This window comes from Schistocerca gregaria, chromosome 8 (assembly GCF_023897955.1).
Source record: "Schistocerca gregaria isolate iqSchGreg1 chromosome 8, iqSchGreg1.2, whole genome shotgun sequence".
NCBI lineage: Eukaryota > Metazoa > Arthropoda > Insecta > Orthoptera > Acrididae > Schistocerca > Schistocerca gregaria.
In genome coordinates, this window is record NC_064927.1 from 380658786 (window position 1) to 380677906 (window position 19121).

The 19121-nt window shown below is 42.5% G+C and overlaps 1 protein-coding gene across 2 annotated transcripts in view; it reads right to left on the reverse strand.

Annotated features, from left to right (window-relative positions):
- The window catches only part of LOC126284612 (solute carrier family 35 member G1), a 461728-nt gene that overhangs the window by 311780 nt on the left and 130827 nt on the right, over positions 1-19121 (reverse strand). For both annotated transcript variants that reach the window (XM_049983675.1, XM_049983674.1), the window contains exon 2: positions 18120-18195. The gene's annotated coding sequence lies outside the window, so the exon portion shown is untranslated. The remainder of the gene's footprint in view (positions 1-18119; positions 18196-19121) is intronic.

Here is a 19121-nt window from a genome sequence, read left to right on the forward strand (position 1 = left end):
TAGAAAGTCGAGTGAAGTGTAAAAATGGGCGAATCATTTGTCTCCATTTTTTTTAAGTCGCAAGGAACCTTTTTATGATAATAACAGAAAACTACGGAAATATATGATTCTCAAGCATGAAATAAGTGTTTTATTAACTTTCTTTCAGTGGAGAAACCTAAAAATATACATATATTTGACAATATTACTTCATGAATAAGTTGTAACTTTTGTCATTGAGTCAGTATGATTCGCCTGTTTTTACATGTGTTTCAGGATAATTCACGTCTCTTGGTAATTTACTAATACATGGAATGCAGAAATATATTCCGCTAATTAAGTAGAAAATAACTTAAAACGAACATTATCCTTACGACGCATGTGACTACCTGCTTTCTCACCGCTTGGAGCGCTAATGTCGCTCGAGTTGTCAAGCAGTGACAACTTTCGCATCAGTGTGTCGCGACCACAGGTACTAGACTGATTATGAATTGGCGTACCTGCCATCAGTTTTAAAGTGACTCTTTGGGCACTATTTTAGTAGTAGTATTTCCATTTGTTGCGACTGATGTAGCCATGGAGGTAAAAAAAAGAAGGGAGATGGTGCTACAGATTTCCGCTGTACGTTGTTTTTAAGTCCGACTGGGCGAGGCCTGCCGCATTTTAACTAGCCCAAAACATTAGCAGACTACTGTTTCCGATTTTGTGCACACAACAGCTGTTTTAAGTAATAAGAATCGCAGTGATTACGTGAATACCGTAGTATCTCGAAGGCAATTTCGAACTTTCTCTGTTCTTGAATGCGTGTCTGTTCTAGAAATGCGACACATTTCGCCTCATTAATGTAACTTGTTTTTCATTGATATATTCCGAAAAACGAAGAAGAGAAGGGTGTGATGTGAAAAGGATGCTTTCCTAATCCTTTTAATTGCGTATCTGCTGTATCTGTATGGATAGCAAATGAAGCTGAACTCTGAAACCAATGCTTATTTGCGTACTGGTACCGCTTCTTGTTCGTCATATTTTCAGCTTTCTGATCGTATCCACAACAATTTCAATGTTCCCGTTTGAAAAAAAGGTTCACCTTAAGTGCTCTTTGTTAGCTCACACACGTGTGCAATGATGAAAAAAGCAGGGCATGCTATCGTATCTTATGCAGACCAACAAAGTGAAAGATTACTGAAAAGTCAACGAAAGAAATCTAACGTCAAGTGACAGAAATAAAACTACTAGAACAAAATTAAACAGCGCAAGCATAATTCATGTATACTAAATAAAACATTGCTCGAACAGCTCCACTTACGAATAATTACGATCGGATCGATTAGTACACCAGTAAACGTCGCAATCTGGCATTTTTGGTGAGACAACTACATCTCCATACAATCAAAGCATCAGATGCTGTGTGAGATACGACCACGAACGTTAGTAGTTATACCGAAAGGTCAAAACTGGGCATGTGCACGTCAGAGTGACGTCACAGGCAAGTATCATCGCGGTGAACCATGGAGGTATAAATGTGGTTAACCCAATGTTTTTCGTCTACATAAGATGGCGGGCGTCGGCTTGTAGTTTATGACGTAACGACAACTCCCATCTTTTTTTTTACCTCTATGGATATAACAATACTAGGTTAACTTTATGTGAGATAGCTTTCTATTCATCGTCACTGTAGACTGCAATGAGCTCTGCGATTATGAAAACCACTGTGGTTTAGAAACGAAAGAAGTACTTGTAATCAGTGCTCAAACAAGTAAAATTTGATTCAGGCGATCCACCTGGTTCTCACAATAACTTTCTTTTTTTGTAGTTTGGCTCAGAGCCGTGGCACGATGTTTTATAGCATTACAAAATACAGGCGAAAGAAGCTCACACTTCATAATGAAGAATGTATATCAGGTTGCTTAAGAAAGGCAAAAATGAGACGAGACAGATGTATTATTTACTGGAGATTAGATCGAAACATAAGTGACTTTAAATAAGAAATGGTTTACATGTATTCTTGTTACCTAAACAATCACATGTAGTTTCTTCTTTCGTCGATCAGTTGATGTATTTCTTCTGTTACCTAAGATCTCTTCGCTGATACCTTCCTTGTATCTATATTTACCTACCCAACGTCTCTAATAGTCCATTTAGAAATATCAATTCCTTTGCAAATGAACTTTCAAGCGCGGTATGCATTATCGCAGTATTTACAGCCTCAGAGACTTTCAAATGCATATCATCATTCCTCAGTATATCAGTGTCACTCTTTTTTACACATTAATCATTTCTGAAGATTCTCTTGTACTTCAATACGCTCTTTACCATCACTACAATGAGCCTGAGCCTTTATCTTAGCGTCATCTAATTTCTGAATCTACATAATGTTATCCAGTTGGTATCTTTCCGTGTCTCCAAGCCTTTTCCAAATTTAACTTTTCCTCTTGTGATTCTTGACTAGTGTATCTGCTGTTATTATGTGAAATTTATTGGTGAACTCAAGGCGTATTAGTCCTCTCTCACTGCTGCTGCAGAGCCGTACTCTCATATCAAGGTCCGGTCACACACGTCCAGGCAGCGTCACGACAGAGCGTCGCACTTGTGAAGTACGGCAAAAAAAGTAGAAATTTGTGGATCCACAGTGTCTTAAGAACAAGATCAGTAAAGGGTGAGTTTCGAACATTATTTCCTCGTCTCATGGACGATGAGACGAAGTGTCATGAATATTTTAAGACGACACAGTACATTTAAACAAACTAGAACCGCAGTTGAGAAAAAAAACGTCACTTTCTGGAGACTATCAGTTTCACTCAAAGAACTCCTGGCTTCTTTTTTTAAGGTGGGCTCAAAAAAGAGTAAACAGAAGGTAAACAATGAAGAAGTTGCGAAGGACGTACGAATTTCTGTTAGTCTTTCGTCGTCTAGCAGAGTCGAACAGCCTACAAAACATTTCTACCGCCGCGCCGTCCATCCGCACTTGATGTGAAAAATTAAAACAGAACTAATTCCGCCATGAAAGCTCTCGGTTCACTGACTTGCCTCGAGCACGGCCCGGTCATGTCTGGACCGCAATTATTTTAATGGTACATTTAGCCCTCCGGATTACGGCCGATACTTAGATGTGTCTTGGGACAGACACTGTCCACACATCTATGACCGGACACTAACTCTGCCTTCTGTTCTTTCTCTACTACAGCAGTCTGCAGCTCGTGGTCTTGCGGTACCGTTCTCGCTTCCCGTGCACGGGGTCCCGGGTTCGATTCCCGGCAGGGCCAGGGATTTTCCCTGCCTCGTGATGACTGGGTGTTGTGTGTCTTTCATCATCATTTCATCCCCATCGACACGCAAGTCGCCGAAGTGGCGTCAACTCGAAAGACTTGCACCAGGCGAACGGTCTACCCGACGGGAGGCCCTAGCCACATGGCATTTCCATTTCTACTACTGCACCATTGCGAAATAGTAGCTACAGGCGTCGAACCGGGATTTGTCCGGGAGGGGAGACATTATATTAGTTTCGTGGAAGAAGGAGAATTAAATGAACAAAGCACTATTTCTTACAAAATAATACTTAAACCTGAGCGAACTAGTCACCAAGCACACTAATGCTACTACTTTATAATAGGGACTTACAAGCTACGACGTACTTAACAGAAAGAACATAGTTTATACAAAATCTGTTCATGTTATTTTTCTGGAAGGCTGATAACGCTCAGAGACATGTAAATACTGTCTATGTTCACATTTTTAGCACGGGCGTAGGCCTAATTAGGCTGGGGCAAACAGGGTATTGCGGCCTCTACCCTTCCCGCGGAGTCCAAATGAAAACAAGAATGTAACCATTCGTACAATCGATCGTCAAATGAAATCTTTCACTGTATTAAAATAATTGCACTTCATTTTGGAAATCACCCTCACGTGAAGATAAGCAAATCATTTAGTAAACGATGTACTCGTAAACGGAATCAGACGTAACACCTGTAGTTAAAGTTCACCGAATGTTTTAAGTAATTGAATTTGAAATGGCTTAAATTTATTGAAACGTTGATTGAAGACACTCTTTGCACACAATATTGATAGCATTTGTAGACTTGGAGAAAGCTTTTGACAATGTTGACTGGAATACTCTCTTTCAAATTCTGAAGGTGGCTGGGGTAAAGTACAGGGAGCGAAAGGCTATTTACAATTTGTACAGAAACCAGATGGCAATCATAAGAGTCGAGGGGCATGAAAGGGAAGCAGTGGTTGGGAAAGGAGTGAGACAGGGTTGTAGACTCTCCCCGATGTTATTCAATCTGTATATTGAGCAAGCAGTAAAGGAAATAGAAGAAAAATTCGGAGTAGGTATTAAAATCCATGGAGAAGAAATAAAAGCTTTGAGGTTCGCCGATGACATTGTAATTCTTTCAGAGACAGCAAAGGACTTGAAAAAGCAGTTGAACGGAATGGACAGTGCCTTGAAAGGAGGATATAAGATGAACATCAACAAAAGCAAAACGAGTATAGTAGAATGTAGTCAAATTAAATCGGGAGATGCTGAGGGAATTATATTAGGAAATGAGACACTTAAAGTAGTAAAGGAGTTTTGCTATTTGAGAAGTAAAATAACTGATGATGGTCGAAGTAGAGAGGATATAAAATGTAGACTGGCAATGGCAAGGAAAGCATTTCTGGAGAAGAGAAATCTGTTAACATCGAGTATAGATTTATGTATCAGGAAGTCGTTATTGAAAGTATTTGTATGGAGTGTAGCCATGTATGGAAGTGAAACATGGACGATAAATAGCTTGGACAAGAAGAGAATAGAAGCTTTCGAAATGTGGTGTTACAGAAGAATGCTGAAGATAAGGTGGATAGATCACGTAACTAATGAGGAGGTATTGAATAGGATTGGGGAGAAGAGACGTTTGTGGCACAACTTGACTAGAAGAAGGGAACGGTTGGTAGGACATGTTCTGAGGCATCAAGGGATCACAAATTTAGCATTGGAGGGCAGCGTGGAGGGTAAAAATCGTAGAGGGAGACCAAGAGATGAATACACTAAGCAGATTCAGAAGGATGTAGGTTGCAGTAGGTACTGGGAGATAAAGAAGCTTGCACAGTATAGAGTAGCATGGAGAGGTGCATCAAACCAGTCTCAGGACTGAAGACCACAACAACAACAACAAGGTTGTAGTGACAGTAAAGGAGTGAATACCAGTCCCAAGTCACACACAGCTACTCCCATTAACGACTGCTCCGAATGTATTCACTTCGCGATTGCTTAATTCTTGTGTCAGACCATGGCTTTAAGTAGCCACGTAAAAATAATACTCACTGTTGCAAATTACTTATGACTGTAATGAAACAAAGCAATTTAAACAATGATGAATAAAGTATTCGCACGTAAAAGATGGTAGGAAGAAGAATCAACAAATTAGCATCTCGAATTACAGCGAGATATTATATCGATTCAGTAATATCGAGACGAGAGTCAAGAAAATGTGGGCACACTATAGACGATAAACACTGCACTGGCACAAAGACGAATCTGACCCATATTATTAAATCGCATGTAAGCAGCAACCACTTCAAATCGCATTTCAATCCGTTTATAAAACACCTGCGATTTTAAATGCAAATTATTTACTGAGAAAAATACGATGGTCATTCGGAAAGTAAAGAACATTCATTTTGTTCTGACACGTGACCGCGTGTCCACCACCACCACCGCTGACCGACCACTAACCTTGGTACTCATCCGCTTCATTTTTGCGGCAGCTACGATTGGTTGATTACTACTCAGTTGTGCGACTTCAAAATGTGTGAGAAAATTGACGATCGTGCCAAGTGCGAGGCGCTTAGTGTTAACCGCTTGTTAATCACGCAGAAAGCCTGACCCTTCGAAATGATGGATAGATAACGAACGTTTACGGTAATGTGACGATAGAAGCATCAGTTCCGAAGGGATGTATCGTGTTTAATGGCGGACAGAACAATGTTCACGACGAAGATAGCTCGGGCCGGCCACCAGTGGTGACTGACGAACTCAAAGAAAACTTTGAAGAAAAAAAAAAAAAAAAGAAGATAGGCGTTTCACAATTAGTGGAATGCAGCAGCCTACTTTCAGACGCTTCAACGACTTGGCCGCGCTTTTAAAAACAAGCGGCGGGGAATGCTAACCAGTGGAGTCGTTCTCGTTCGCGATAATGCACGTCCGCATGCAGGACTTGTTTCAGCGGTTTCACTGGGAAATGTTTCAACATCCACCGCACAGTCCGCACTTAGCATCCAAGTGATTATTACTTATTCCTCAAATTGATTTTTTTTTTGAGTGGACAACACTACGGAAATGATGATGAACTTACAGTTACCGTTAATCAGTGGTTCAAGAACTAAGCGACAACTGAGTATGTAGAAAGCATAGGAAAGCTGGAAAATTGGAACGACAAGTGCCAAAATTTGAACAGTGACTGCGTAGATTAGTAGCTTGGGTATCAAACTGTATGTAGAATACAGTTCCGTTTACCACACAAATAAAAATTTCTGTATAAAAAAACGTTCTTTTCTTTCCGAATGATCAAATAGTTCAAATGGCTCTAAGCACTATGGCACTTAACATCTGAAGTCATCAATCCCCTAGACATAGAACTACTTAAGTCTAACTAACCTAAGGACATCAGAAACATCCATGCTCTTGGTAGGATTCGAACCTGCGACCGTAGCGGCAGCGCGGTTCCAGACTGAAGCGCCCAAAACAGCTCGGCCACAGCGGCCGGCTCCAAATGATCCTCATACGTATTAAGATTAGAAATTTGTCTATAAATTTTAGAAATTCTTGTAAAAATCTGTTATCTCTTACGACATGTGCATAGGAAACGTGTGTTTCATGGCATCATGGTGACACACGCGACTTGTCAAACAATGTCTGTACGTGCGAATACGATCACACTGCCCGCAAACTTCACTATTGAACGCATAGTTAGTAGGAATATTTTAGATTTTCTTGTAATTAAAGTATTTATAAAATTTCATGCTTTTGCAACACAAACTGCCTCAGACAACAATTGGAAAAAAGTCTGCATTACCCTGTACATACCTTCAATCTCGAAGATATCTTTGTTCATTAAGTATACGCACACGCCTGTGTTATGTGTCCTCAGAAAGATGCAATCAATTTCATGCCTACGTTATGGTTACCACTTATTTACGGAACTCAGATGTTTGTTGATGACTTACCTTCTGGCTGCAATCGTCGTTCCATGCTCTTACGGCAGGCATTTCACGGTTTTATTAAAATTTTGCTGACTGGAGACGGGGACACACCCATGCTGCCCCCCAGTTGCCTCGTCTCAGACCGATGCTAAGCAACGGTCTGGTTCGCTGAAGGGATCTCTGTATTGTTGGGAACTGCGTCATGTCGCGTGTTGTTTACTCGTAGAGGATACGCGAAAATTAATCACAACATAACTGAGGAAACTATTGGGCTATAATAGTCGGGGAGTAATGCCCCTGGGTATTAGGTGCTTCTTTAATTTAAAAATAACTCAACAAAAGTTTTTCAAAATGTTATAATAATGAAAGGTTCTTTTTAAAACATTCTGAAAGAAATATAAGAGACAGTGAAAACAAAACGAGACAAATGAAAAAAGGAAGTAAACTGTTTATTACTTCAAAAGTAATCGTCGTAACTGTTACTAGATTTACGGGAAACCTATCTAACTCCGTGGCATACTTCGTGATATCAGACATATTCTTAAGAAAGGTGCTCTACACTGATTTCCAACAGTACTCGTCAAATGGTAGGGATGTCTTCACACAGGTAAGAAATTCCGAGAGGTAATAGTCGCTAGGTGAAGGGCACGTAGTTCTTTGTGTGTTGTGTGGAGGGAAACACGCTGTTTGCTGGTCTCATCTTGTAACGAAAGGTTAGGAGTTAAGCTGCTCAAGTAATTATACCGACACTTGTATGCAGCTTTTATAACAAAGGATCACTCTTATAATTTTAGTCATCAGAGTAGGATTTAAATATGTTATCACTGATATAACCGCTGAGGGCAACGACAACGACTCTTAAGTTTTGTGACCATTTCACGCGCAATGGCTACAACTCTGAGCAGCAGAAAGTAGCGGAAAAAAGGGGGTTTTGTGATCGTGGTACCCTCCCTAACGTCACAATGGCCCTGTCGTAGAATGAATGGATTAACACTGAACTTTTTGAAACTTCGTTCAATGGATTTGTTCAGGGTCTTGGTGCAGAAAGAACATTTATTTTGCTAATGGATTCCCGTATGTGACATTATCAATGCTACAATACCAACCACCACATAACAACTGTATTCTGCTACACTGTATGTTTCAGTCCCAGAAACAGGCGTAGCAAGAAAAAGTGAAGTACGTTCAGGAAAGTAATCCCTTCCTCAGATGTAGTCCATATGATTTTCGTTCATTACTCAGCACAGATTTTCTGGTGCCAGTTTTGTTGGGGAGCATCACACCCGCATTCAATTAAATGCTAGTTTTTCCTGAGTACCAAGTGACCGACGAATCTCACACAATAGCTCCAAAATATCACAATTCTTCTGTGGAACAGGCGTATAGGTCTATGGGTCGCATCTGCTCCACCTGTAACGAGTAACGACAGCTACAGCTGTAGAAAGAATAAAGGTAGTTGGATTTTGTGTTGTTTCAGTCTGCGATGGTTCCACGAAAGTTGTCAGGTTTCGATTACCTGATGCTACTGAATTTAAGTGCAATATTTGCGCAAATGTTAGTTACAATGATACTGATGCCGAAAGTAAGTGAAAAGTTTGTTAAGTGAACTGAAACATTGCTAAAGGATAATCACCACAGAATTAAGCACATTGTCACTAAGTTAAGTGTGCTATTACGAAGTTAAGTAGCATGCACACTTAGTTCCCTATGTTTAATAAAGTCAACGTTTTTGCATTTCTTGTTTTTCTTCATCGTGCGTTAGTAGAACAATATATTGCTTTCTTACGCGTAAAATATATAGTTTTTAGAGCGAGTAAATGTTTTGATTTCTCGTTTACAAGCCTTAACATCACGAAATTAGGTAGGTTTACCCTATCTCATTGTGAGACAAAACAGTCAGTACCTTCAAAGAAGAATGTTTGGGGTTGCTTGCGGAACCTTGATTGTACCTAGGCGTACTCCTCTTCATGCCAAGCAAACCGACAGATGCGAATGTCTTTCTTCAGGGCTCAAAAAATATGGAAATTGCATAGGGACAAGTCGGAACCATATGGGGGATGTCTAAGGGATTCCCCGCGAGATCTCTATAGCGTAACAGAAGCAACGGGCACACCAGCTCTGCGATAGTTATGACGACCTCTTTCTTTCATTCAAACGGCCCGAAGGTCATTGCCTCTCTGGAGACGGCGCCACAAATAACGCACAGCGCTACGAGGACACTGCAAAAACTGGTGCGCGCTATCAAGTCCAAAGGTCCAGCAACATTGATGGAGAGCATCAGTCTGTTGCAGGATAATGCCCGCCCAATTATTGCCTAGGTGTTTCGATTATGCTGCGGAAGTTTCACTGATAATCTCTTACACATTCTCCATACAGTCACGAACTCTCCGTAGGCCATTTCCATATTCATCGAGCCCCGAAGAAAGACAATTGTGGTCATTGATTTGCTTCCGACCAAGAGGTGTACGCCTGTGGACACTCATGGTTCCGTAGACAATCACAAACGTTTTTCCATGAAGGTATTGACCGTCTTGTCTCTCCTGGGATAAATGTATTAATTCTGAAATAATATTTCTATTCCTTTCCCATCTCTCACGTTTCATTTGACTGCCCCTTCTGTATGAATAAACGAAACTTCGGTCAACTGAATATATAGATCGAAAGGGACTAGATGTAAGTAATTGCTTCGGCCGTGGACATCAAAGAGACTCCGTCATGAGTAGCGTGAACAATGGTTATTGTTGTTGTTGTGATCTTCAGTCCAGAGACTGGTTTTATGCAGCTCTCCATGCTGCTCTATCCTGTGCAAGCTTCTTCATCTCCCAGTACCTACTGCAACCTACATCCTTCTAAATCTGTTTAGTGTATTCATCTCTTGGTCTCCCTCTACGATTTTTACCCTCCACGCTGCCCTCCAATACTAAATTGGTGATCCCTTGATACCTCAGAATATGCCCTACCAACCGATCCCTTCTTCTGGTCAAGATTCGCCACAAATTTCTCTTCTTCCCAATTCTATTTAATACCTCCTCATTATTTATGTGATCTACCCATCTAATCTTCAGCATTATTCGGTAGCACCACATTTCGAAAGCTTCTATTCTCTTTTTGTCTAAACTATCGTCTACGTTTCACTACCATATATGGCTATACTCCATACAAATTCTTTCAGAAACGACTTCGTGACACTTAAATCTATACTCGATGTCAGCAAATTTCTCTTCTTCAGAAACTCTTTCCTTGCCATTGCTAGTCTACATTTTATATCCTCTTTACTTCGACCATCATCAGTTATTTTGCTCCCCAAATAGCAAAACTCATTTACCACCTTAAGTGTCTCATTTCCTAATCTAATTCCCGTAGCATCACCCAATTTCAAATGGCTCTGAGCACTATGGGACTTAACATCTGTGGTCATCAGTCCTCTAGAACTTAGAACTACTTAAACCTAACTAACCTAAGGACATCACACACATCCATGCCCGAGGCAGTATTCGAACCTACGACCGTAGCCATCGCGCAGTTCCACACTGAGCGCCTAGAACCGCTAGACCACCACGGCCGGCTCATCACCCGATTTAATTCGACTACAGTCCACTATCCTCGTTTTGCTTTTGTTGATGTTCATCTTATATCCTCCTTTTTAAGACACTGTCCATTCCGTTCAGCTGCTCTTCCAGGTCCTTTGATGTCTCTGACAGAATTACAATGTCATCGGCGAACCTCGTAGTTATTATTTCTTCCCCATGGATTTTAATTTCTACTCCATGTGGTGTGCAAAAAGAATCAAGCCATAATTTAAATTCAGTCTTTAAAGGTGCTGAAAAGGCTAATCAAGAAACAGCTCCGTATTTCAAACAACTGAGGACATCTATAAATGTTTTGGTCACTGCATGTTACGGTGGCAGGATTTAAAAACTCATTCCGTGAGTACTTCCTAGGTAACGCTAAAAACACCAAATCCAACTTGTTGCGCTGGCAGGTCAGAAACTATCTATTCATAATCACAGACTCATTCATTTCTCAAGGCTCTGACAAACGTAATTCGCAAGACTAATAAATGCAAAGAAACAAAGTGTAGCAATAAGTCTTGAAAACATAATCTTATCTTCTTCAGATTATAATGTAAACCAATATAAATAATTAATACAATACGTAACACGTTGCTGTCTGAGAATATGGGCGTTGTCTTACGAGGGCGTTGTCTTAAAGGTGGAAAATGGTGGTTTAACGACCTTCGACTACGAGGTGATGAGAGACGGACGCAGATTCGGATAGGGGAGTGGTGGGTAAGAAAATCGGTCGCGTCTTTTTCAAAGGAATCATCGCAACATCTGTCTCAAGCGATCTGGACGTAAATCACGGAAAACCTCACTCTGGGCGGATGGGGATTTGAATCGCCGTCCTGCGGAAAGGGAGTCCAGTGTCTTAACACTGCGACATATCGCTCGGTTACTCTCGGAAATAGCTGGCATCAAAGGATATTGGGCAAACTACTTCACGAAACTTTCGACATATCCTATGTGTAAGTTGTGTAACAAATGAATTGAAGCAGTAAAGAAGCATTTCGATGAGATTTACGAGGGCTAGAGGCTGACGGAGCCCGTACTGGACTTAAAGTAACACATTTTATACACTGATTGACAACATTTACTGGGAACTGGAGTCTTGGATTTTCGGAATTATGTATTTTTTAGGCACATATGTAGCAGTTTAATCTTAACTATATCTACTGCTTCTGATGAAGGTCGTAAAAAACAAGTACTTAATTTCTTCAATGAGTTTTCCTTGTGACGTTTCTCTTCTGTTTCGAACATAATTACTCTTGATAGGAGCTTTATCTAAAGCACATATATAAAAGACGTACGGTGTACAAGACTGAACACTGCTGACGTTCAATTACCTAGACGTACGCACAGCCATCCTACGTACGTAACAAAAGCTACGGCTATTAATAAAACTGAGAGTCCTCTTTCTAACCTAAAAATATTTTTAAAATAGGGGGTGAGGACAAAGTCTTGCCCTGATTGCCGGCCGCGGTGGTCTCGCGGTTCTAGGCGCGCAGTCCGGAACCGCGCGACTGTTACGGTCGCAGGTTCGAATCCTGCCTTGGGCATGGATGTGTGTGATGTCCTTAGGTTAGCTAGGTTTAAGTAGTTCTAAGTTCTAGGGGACTGATGACCACAGTAGTTAAGTCCCATAGTGCTCAGAGCCATTTGAACCATCTTGCCCTGATTATAAAAATTTATAACAGAATAACCGTTTGCCGGAGTGGCCGAGCAGTTCTAGGCGCTACAGTCTGGAACTGTGCGACCGCTCCGGGCATGGATGTGAGTGACGTTCGTAGGTTAGTCCGGTTTAAGTAGTTCTAAGTTCCAGGGGACTGGTGACGTCAGAAGTTAAGTCCCATAGTGTTCAGAAACTTCTTTCTTTTATTTTTTTATTTGATGCCGTTACATAGGTCCGTGTTACTAATCGTTGTGACAAACAGATGGCGCCAGTGCTCCACAACACCGACGTGATCTCTGAGGTCACTTTAGTTGCTGGCGAAATGGCGTCAAAGGAGGAGAAAGCGCAATGTCTGCTTTGGTTTCACGAAACTAAATCGCCCATCAGTGTTCAGCGTAAATTTTGGGCTTTTATGGACGCAGCCCTCCTGAAGTTAGATCAATAAAGCGATGGTATGCAAAGTTTAACGAAACAGGCAGCGTTCCATATCGTCCTCGAAGTGCCAGGCCTCGTGTGAGTGATGCAACTGTTGATCACGTTCGGCAATCGTTTCAACGGAGACCGTCTAATCAACTCGTCAAGCATCACGTGAACTTCAAATACCGCAAGCAAGTGTGGTGAAGATTCTTGATGAAAGGCTTAGGTTGCATGCTTACAAAGTGCAAATCGTGCAGGCCTTGCAACCGAATGATTTGCTGACAAGTGCTGAATTTGCAACTGAGATTCTCAACAGGACTGATGGCGCTAACGATTACTTAAATCGCATATGCTTTAGCAATGACAGCGAGACAGCGAAAAAGTGAATGTTTGGTGCGGCCTCGTGCATAACAAGGTTTTTGGATTGTTTTTCTTCGCGCAAAAATCCATTACCGCTAACATTTACTTAGACGTTTTGCAACAGTTCATGGCCCACAGTTAGAAGAATATCAACCATGGATACTTTTCCAGCAAGATGGAGCACTCCCCCCCCCCCCCCTCTCACCCCCTCCGCCCTGTCCCACTGGACTTTGATAGTGACTGATTTATAGGATGAAACATTTCCGGATCGGTGGATTCGAAGGAACGGTCCAACATCCTGGTCACTCCGCTTTCCAGAAATTACGCCCCTTGACTTTTGCTTCTGGGGCTATATCAAGGACAGAGTCTTCGAGACACCAGTTGCTGATGTCGACGAACTGAAGGCTAGGAAGCAAGCTGCTGTAGGTACTGTGACAGAACACATGTTACGAAACACCTGGCGGGAACTGGAATAGCCGGCCGGAGTGGCCAAGCGGTTCTAGGCGCTACAGTCTGGAACCACGCGACCGCTACGATCGCAGGTTCGAATCCTGCCTCGGGCATGGATGTGTGTGACGTCTTTAGGTTAGTTAGGTTTAAGTAGTTCTAAGTTCTAGGGGACTGATGATCTTAGAAGTTAAATCGCATAGTGCTCAGAGTCATTTGAACCAAAACCCCAAGAACCATCATTCAGTGTAGAAACCACAAATGTTCAGTACCTATGTATCTTTGCTGTAGAGACTGTGCAGACGAAATTAAGCTCTCACAGAATCGTAGAAGCGGTCATACAGGCTCCAGTCACATTAAAGTGACCACCGCCGAAGTTAGACGTCAACGTGCAGTAACCACTCACAGACGACAGATTCAAATGGTTGAAATGGCTCTGAGCACTATGGGACTTAACTTCTAAGGTCATCAGTCCCCTAGAACTTAAAACTACTTAAACCTAACTAACCTAAGGACATCACACACATCCATGCCCAAGGCATGATTCGAACCTGCGGTCGTGCGGTTCCAGACTGTAGCGCCTAGAACCGCTCGGCCACCCCGGCCGGCAGACAACAGGTGGCAGAACTGTCAGAGGAGGGTATGTAAAGCAGTAAACAGTGCAGTCGTTGTCATAATGCGGAAACGGAGCATTTTATCTGACATCCAAAAGGACATGATCGTTGACTTTTGGGCCAAGGCCAATTTTGTAAACTGTTCACGAGCAGCCTTAGTCAAATTACGAGGCGTGTTTTTCAAGTAAGTACCGTTTTGAAATTAAAAAAAGACGTGCTAAGATGTCTCAATAATTTTATTTTTACATGAAAGCCTATACCTTAATCTACTTTTCTACACAATTTCAGTATATATTGAGGCACTTGTCATAACATTGTACCAGTTTTTGAATACACTCCTTATAGAAGTATGCCAACTGACTTGTTAACCACTGCATCGCCACTGTTTTGACTTCAACATCTTCTTGAAGACGCTGACCGCCCAGGTGTTTCTTCAAGTGCAGGAACAGATGGTAGTCACTGGGCGCAAGATCGGGGCTACGTGGAGGATGATCTAGAGTTTCCCATCGAAAATATGTGATGAGATCTTTGGTCTGATTCGCCACATGCGGACAGGCATTGTCGTGCAGCAAAACGATGCCTTTGTTCAACTTGCCATATATTTTGTTCTGAATTGAACAGTGCACATTGTGCAATGTCTTACAGTAAGCTGCTGCATTGATTGTCTCATTACAAGGCAGGAATTCCACAAGTAATACTACTTTTGTCCCAAAAAACTGTGCTCATGTTTTCCAGGCAGAAATTGTTTCCTTGAACTTAACTTTTCTGGGGTGAATCTGAATGCCACCATTCCATGGGCTGTTGCTTTGATTCTGGTGTGACGTAGGCCACCCATGTTTCATCACCCGTAACAATTTGGCTTAAGAAATCATCACCATCGTTGTGGTACCACTCATGGAAAGTCAATGCACTGTCTAAACATTTGGTTTTGTGTACATCTGTCTGCACAACGTGCGCACTGTTTTGTTGGCAGAAGAAGCAACACCGTGTTACTAGTGGAGGCCGAAATTCACGCGTTTTAGCTCACACAGGCTGGCGTGAGGAGGGAAGAACATTACTGACGTGAAGTCTGGAACATGGCAAGGAATTAGAATTCAGAAAGCTGACGTAATTAGTTTGATACTTAACTTTAATCCATTAATGATGATCGTCGGTCTTGACGGTACCTGAGTCACAATATTACCTGTTCAGAAGACATATAGTAACTGAATATGGCACCTTGCTAGGTCGTAGCAAATGACGTAGCTCAAGGCGATGCTAAACTGTCGTCTCTGCAAATGAGAGCGTCTGTATACAGTGAACCATCGCTAGCAAAGTCAGCAGTACAACTGGGGCGAGTGCTAGGGAGTCTCTAGATTAGAGCTGCCGCGTGGCGGCGCTCGGTCTGCAATCAGTGACAGTGGCGACACGCGGGTCCGACGAATACTAACGGACCGCGGCCGATTTAAAGGCTACCACCTAGCAAATGTGGTGTCTGGCGGTGACACCACACGCACAGTTTTCGGTAATTCAAGTGCTGGGTCACAATTCCATACAAAACACTACGAGAAACATTAGGAAATTCATCTCACAAGAAGGAAATCGTAAAGCGTCTGTTTTCTCTCACCTTATTGTCCACTTCCTGCACCGAACTGTCATTAACGACCGAAGGAGGCCCACTCCGTTGTTCATCATACACATTTGTGCGGCCATCTATGAACGGTCTCACCCACTTTATTACCATTCCATCACTCATGAAGTTTTCTCCGTAAATTGCACAGATCTCACGATGAATGTCGATCGCTTTTAGGCCTTTAGCACTAAGAAATCTTATAACAGCCCGTACATAACAGTCGGCGGGACTCACGATTATCGGAAGCATCTTAAACTCTCAGTACACAACGTAAACTAGGAAGAATCAGACTGTAATTGCGTCCGTGCGTAGACAACAGACATAGGTACCCAGTGCGCATGAGCAGAACGCCGATCGCAGCGCTGCGGCCGCGGTGTGGCAAAACGGTGCTTACTTAAAAAACACGCCTCGTATATCGTGCACGGCAAAATGGCGCCATACAAAACGGGTGCTGAGGCAACTATGTAGCACCATTGGCCACAGATGAGATGAATGAACCATGGCTGCGGCGATGCGTACGGGCGAATAGATGTGCAATGTTGAACAACTGACCGCCCAGATGAACCAAGTGGCTGTCAACAGTTTTTCCAGCGTTGAGCAAACGTGGCTGCATATAGGCCTCTGCAGGAGGCGTCTGGTGCATGCACCCATGCTGACTGCTGTCAGCGGTGACGAAGGCTGGAATTTGCACTCCAATATCGTCGACAGGTGGCGTTTTCAGATAAATTACTTTTTATGCTCTCTCGGACACATGGGCATTGGCGTGTACGGCATGTAACGTCTGAAAACATAGGGTCCAAGCCAGAGGATGGAGCGTTATGGTCTAGGGATTATTTCTGTGGCATTCACTTGTTAATCTCGTCATTCTGGAAGGTACAATGGTTCAATACAAGTATGAACCTATCTGTGGGGCTATGTCCACTCCCCACATGCAGTATGTTTTTCCTCTGTATCAGCTGGACAATGCAACGTGTCATACAGTTCGCAGTGTACGTGCGTGGTTCGAAGAACAACAGGATGAGTTTACAATACTCCGCTGACCACCAAACTTCCCATATTTAAACCCAATAATCTGTGGGACCACCTAGATCGGGCTGTTCAAGCCATGGACCCGCAACCGACAAACCTAGCGTAAGCTGGCCATGGCACTGAAGTCACCATGGCTCCAGATACCTTCCTGCAATCCGTGCTTGAACGGAACGGGAGAAAGCCCTAATAACTGATACAGCGGGATGTGCCCTCTGCCATACACTTAGCAGTGATTTATGGTGTATGGATGCAGATGTAGATGCAATTCACAGTAGGCGATTTCGGCTTACTCCCATCATCAGAGCGCCGGCCATTGTGACCTAACGGTTCTAGGTGCTTCAGTCCGGAACCGCGCGACTGCTACAGTCGCAGGTTCGAATCCTGCTTCGGTCATTGATGTGTGTGATGTCCTTAGGTTAGTTAGGTTTAAGTAGTTCTAAGTTCTAGGGGACTGATGACCTCAGATTTTAAGTCCCATAGTGCTCAGAGCCATTTGAACCCATCATCAGACGATTAAAATCATTCTGATACAATATCAACGTCAGGTAATCTGTACCTCAGGTGAATGAAGAGTACGTATGTACCTGTGTGTACAAATTATGTCACTATGAGACTTTTATCAAATACTTTTAGAGATCTAACGATGGTAGTAACTCCATACTAATCACTGTAAATTACATATTTATATCCGATAAAGACTGACATTTATGAATAAATTGTCAAACATGATCGCGGACTCGTTTATAGTATTTATGTCTTCATTTGATGTACTTTCTGTAGTTTCTAAAAATCATAGGATCGCTGGTGTCCACGATGATTTCGGACCGGCCTTTTGTAGTACCGTACCCCCAGGTGCGTGACTAGCCCGTGAACATATGTCACGACCTTCTTACCGTCCGGCACATCAGGTTTCTGTAATCCTGCCGACGTCCAACTGACCGGGTTTCAAGTGATATTGTTCAGCTATCTGCTGGATGGTCAGTGCGTAGTGACGCAAAAACAGACAGAATGCTTCTGTTCCACCACTGACTGAATTTGATAAAACTTATGAACTGCTATAGGCAATTAATCGCTTGGTTAGTCAAGTATTACACCTACCGTAGGCTATTCCTTGGATGAAGAATTGGGGAGCTGCGCCTTTCCGTTAAGCATACACGATAAACGGGAATACAGAATCACTGTAACGGTACGGGCTTCTCGCTATTAAGAACTACGTTAATGTCGTCGTCGTCACGAAATTCCCAAACAATACTCACCTCGTGAGACGGCCGATACCAACACAGCGCTCCACAGACGAGACTCCGGTCCTAGTGCCCTTGCATCATCAGAAACCTGCAACAGTTCACCACTTTTCTTACTTCCTGTTCCAAATTCCAGTATCAATTATTACATTATAAACATTCACAAATAAAGATGAAACCGTGCTGCACAGGTATTACAAGTGATGCGTAGGTCTACAAACTGAGATGAGAATGTGCAGTGCAGGGGCATCTGACACTAAATGGTCATCATCGCACGCAAAGGTAGCCGAAGATGTTAGCACCAAAATTTCAATTAAACTAATTAAGAATAAAGAATGCTTACGGGACAATACTTCACAATGGCGCGCCGTGAACTGACAGAGAGGTGCCAGAAATTCATAACGCGAACATCACGTCGGCCACGGCCACAGCGAAGCAATATCCATAGAGGGTGCTTGGCGTTCTACGCCTGTTGCCAACGTCAAATCGAAGTTGTCACCTGACGTTGCCGCGTGGGGTTACCAGAGCGGTTTTCGGCGCTGCAGTCATGAACTGTGCGGCTCGTCCCGGCAGAGGTTCGAGTCCTCCCCTGAGCATGGGTGTGTGTGTTTGCTCTTAGGATGATTTAGGTTAAGTAGTGTGTAAGCTTAGGGACTGATGACCTTAGCAGTTAAGTCTCATAAGATTTCACACACATTTGAACACTTCTCGTTGGGACGACGCTGTAGTTTACATTTTAAGCTAAGACCGATACTTTAATACATTGGTTACCAAAAATGTTGCACACTGCAGGAACTTTAATACTGAACGTTGTGTTCCAGAAATAAGTTACGATATCGATATACTAGTTTGTTTGTAATGTAACTGTAGCGGAAACAGTCCAAGCAGTATGTGCAGTCTATGGAATCGTGTCACTTGTAAACACTGGAGTACGTACGCTAGGTGTCATTACAAGAGTTATGTTGCTTTAGGATAGTTCGGAAAACAATAATGTACGATCAGAGGCTCCGTATAGTC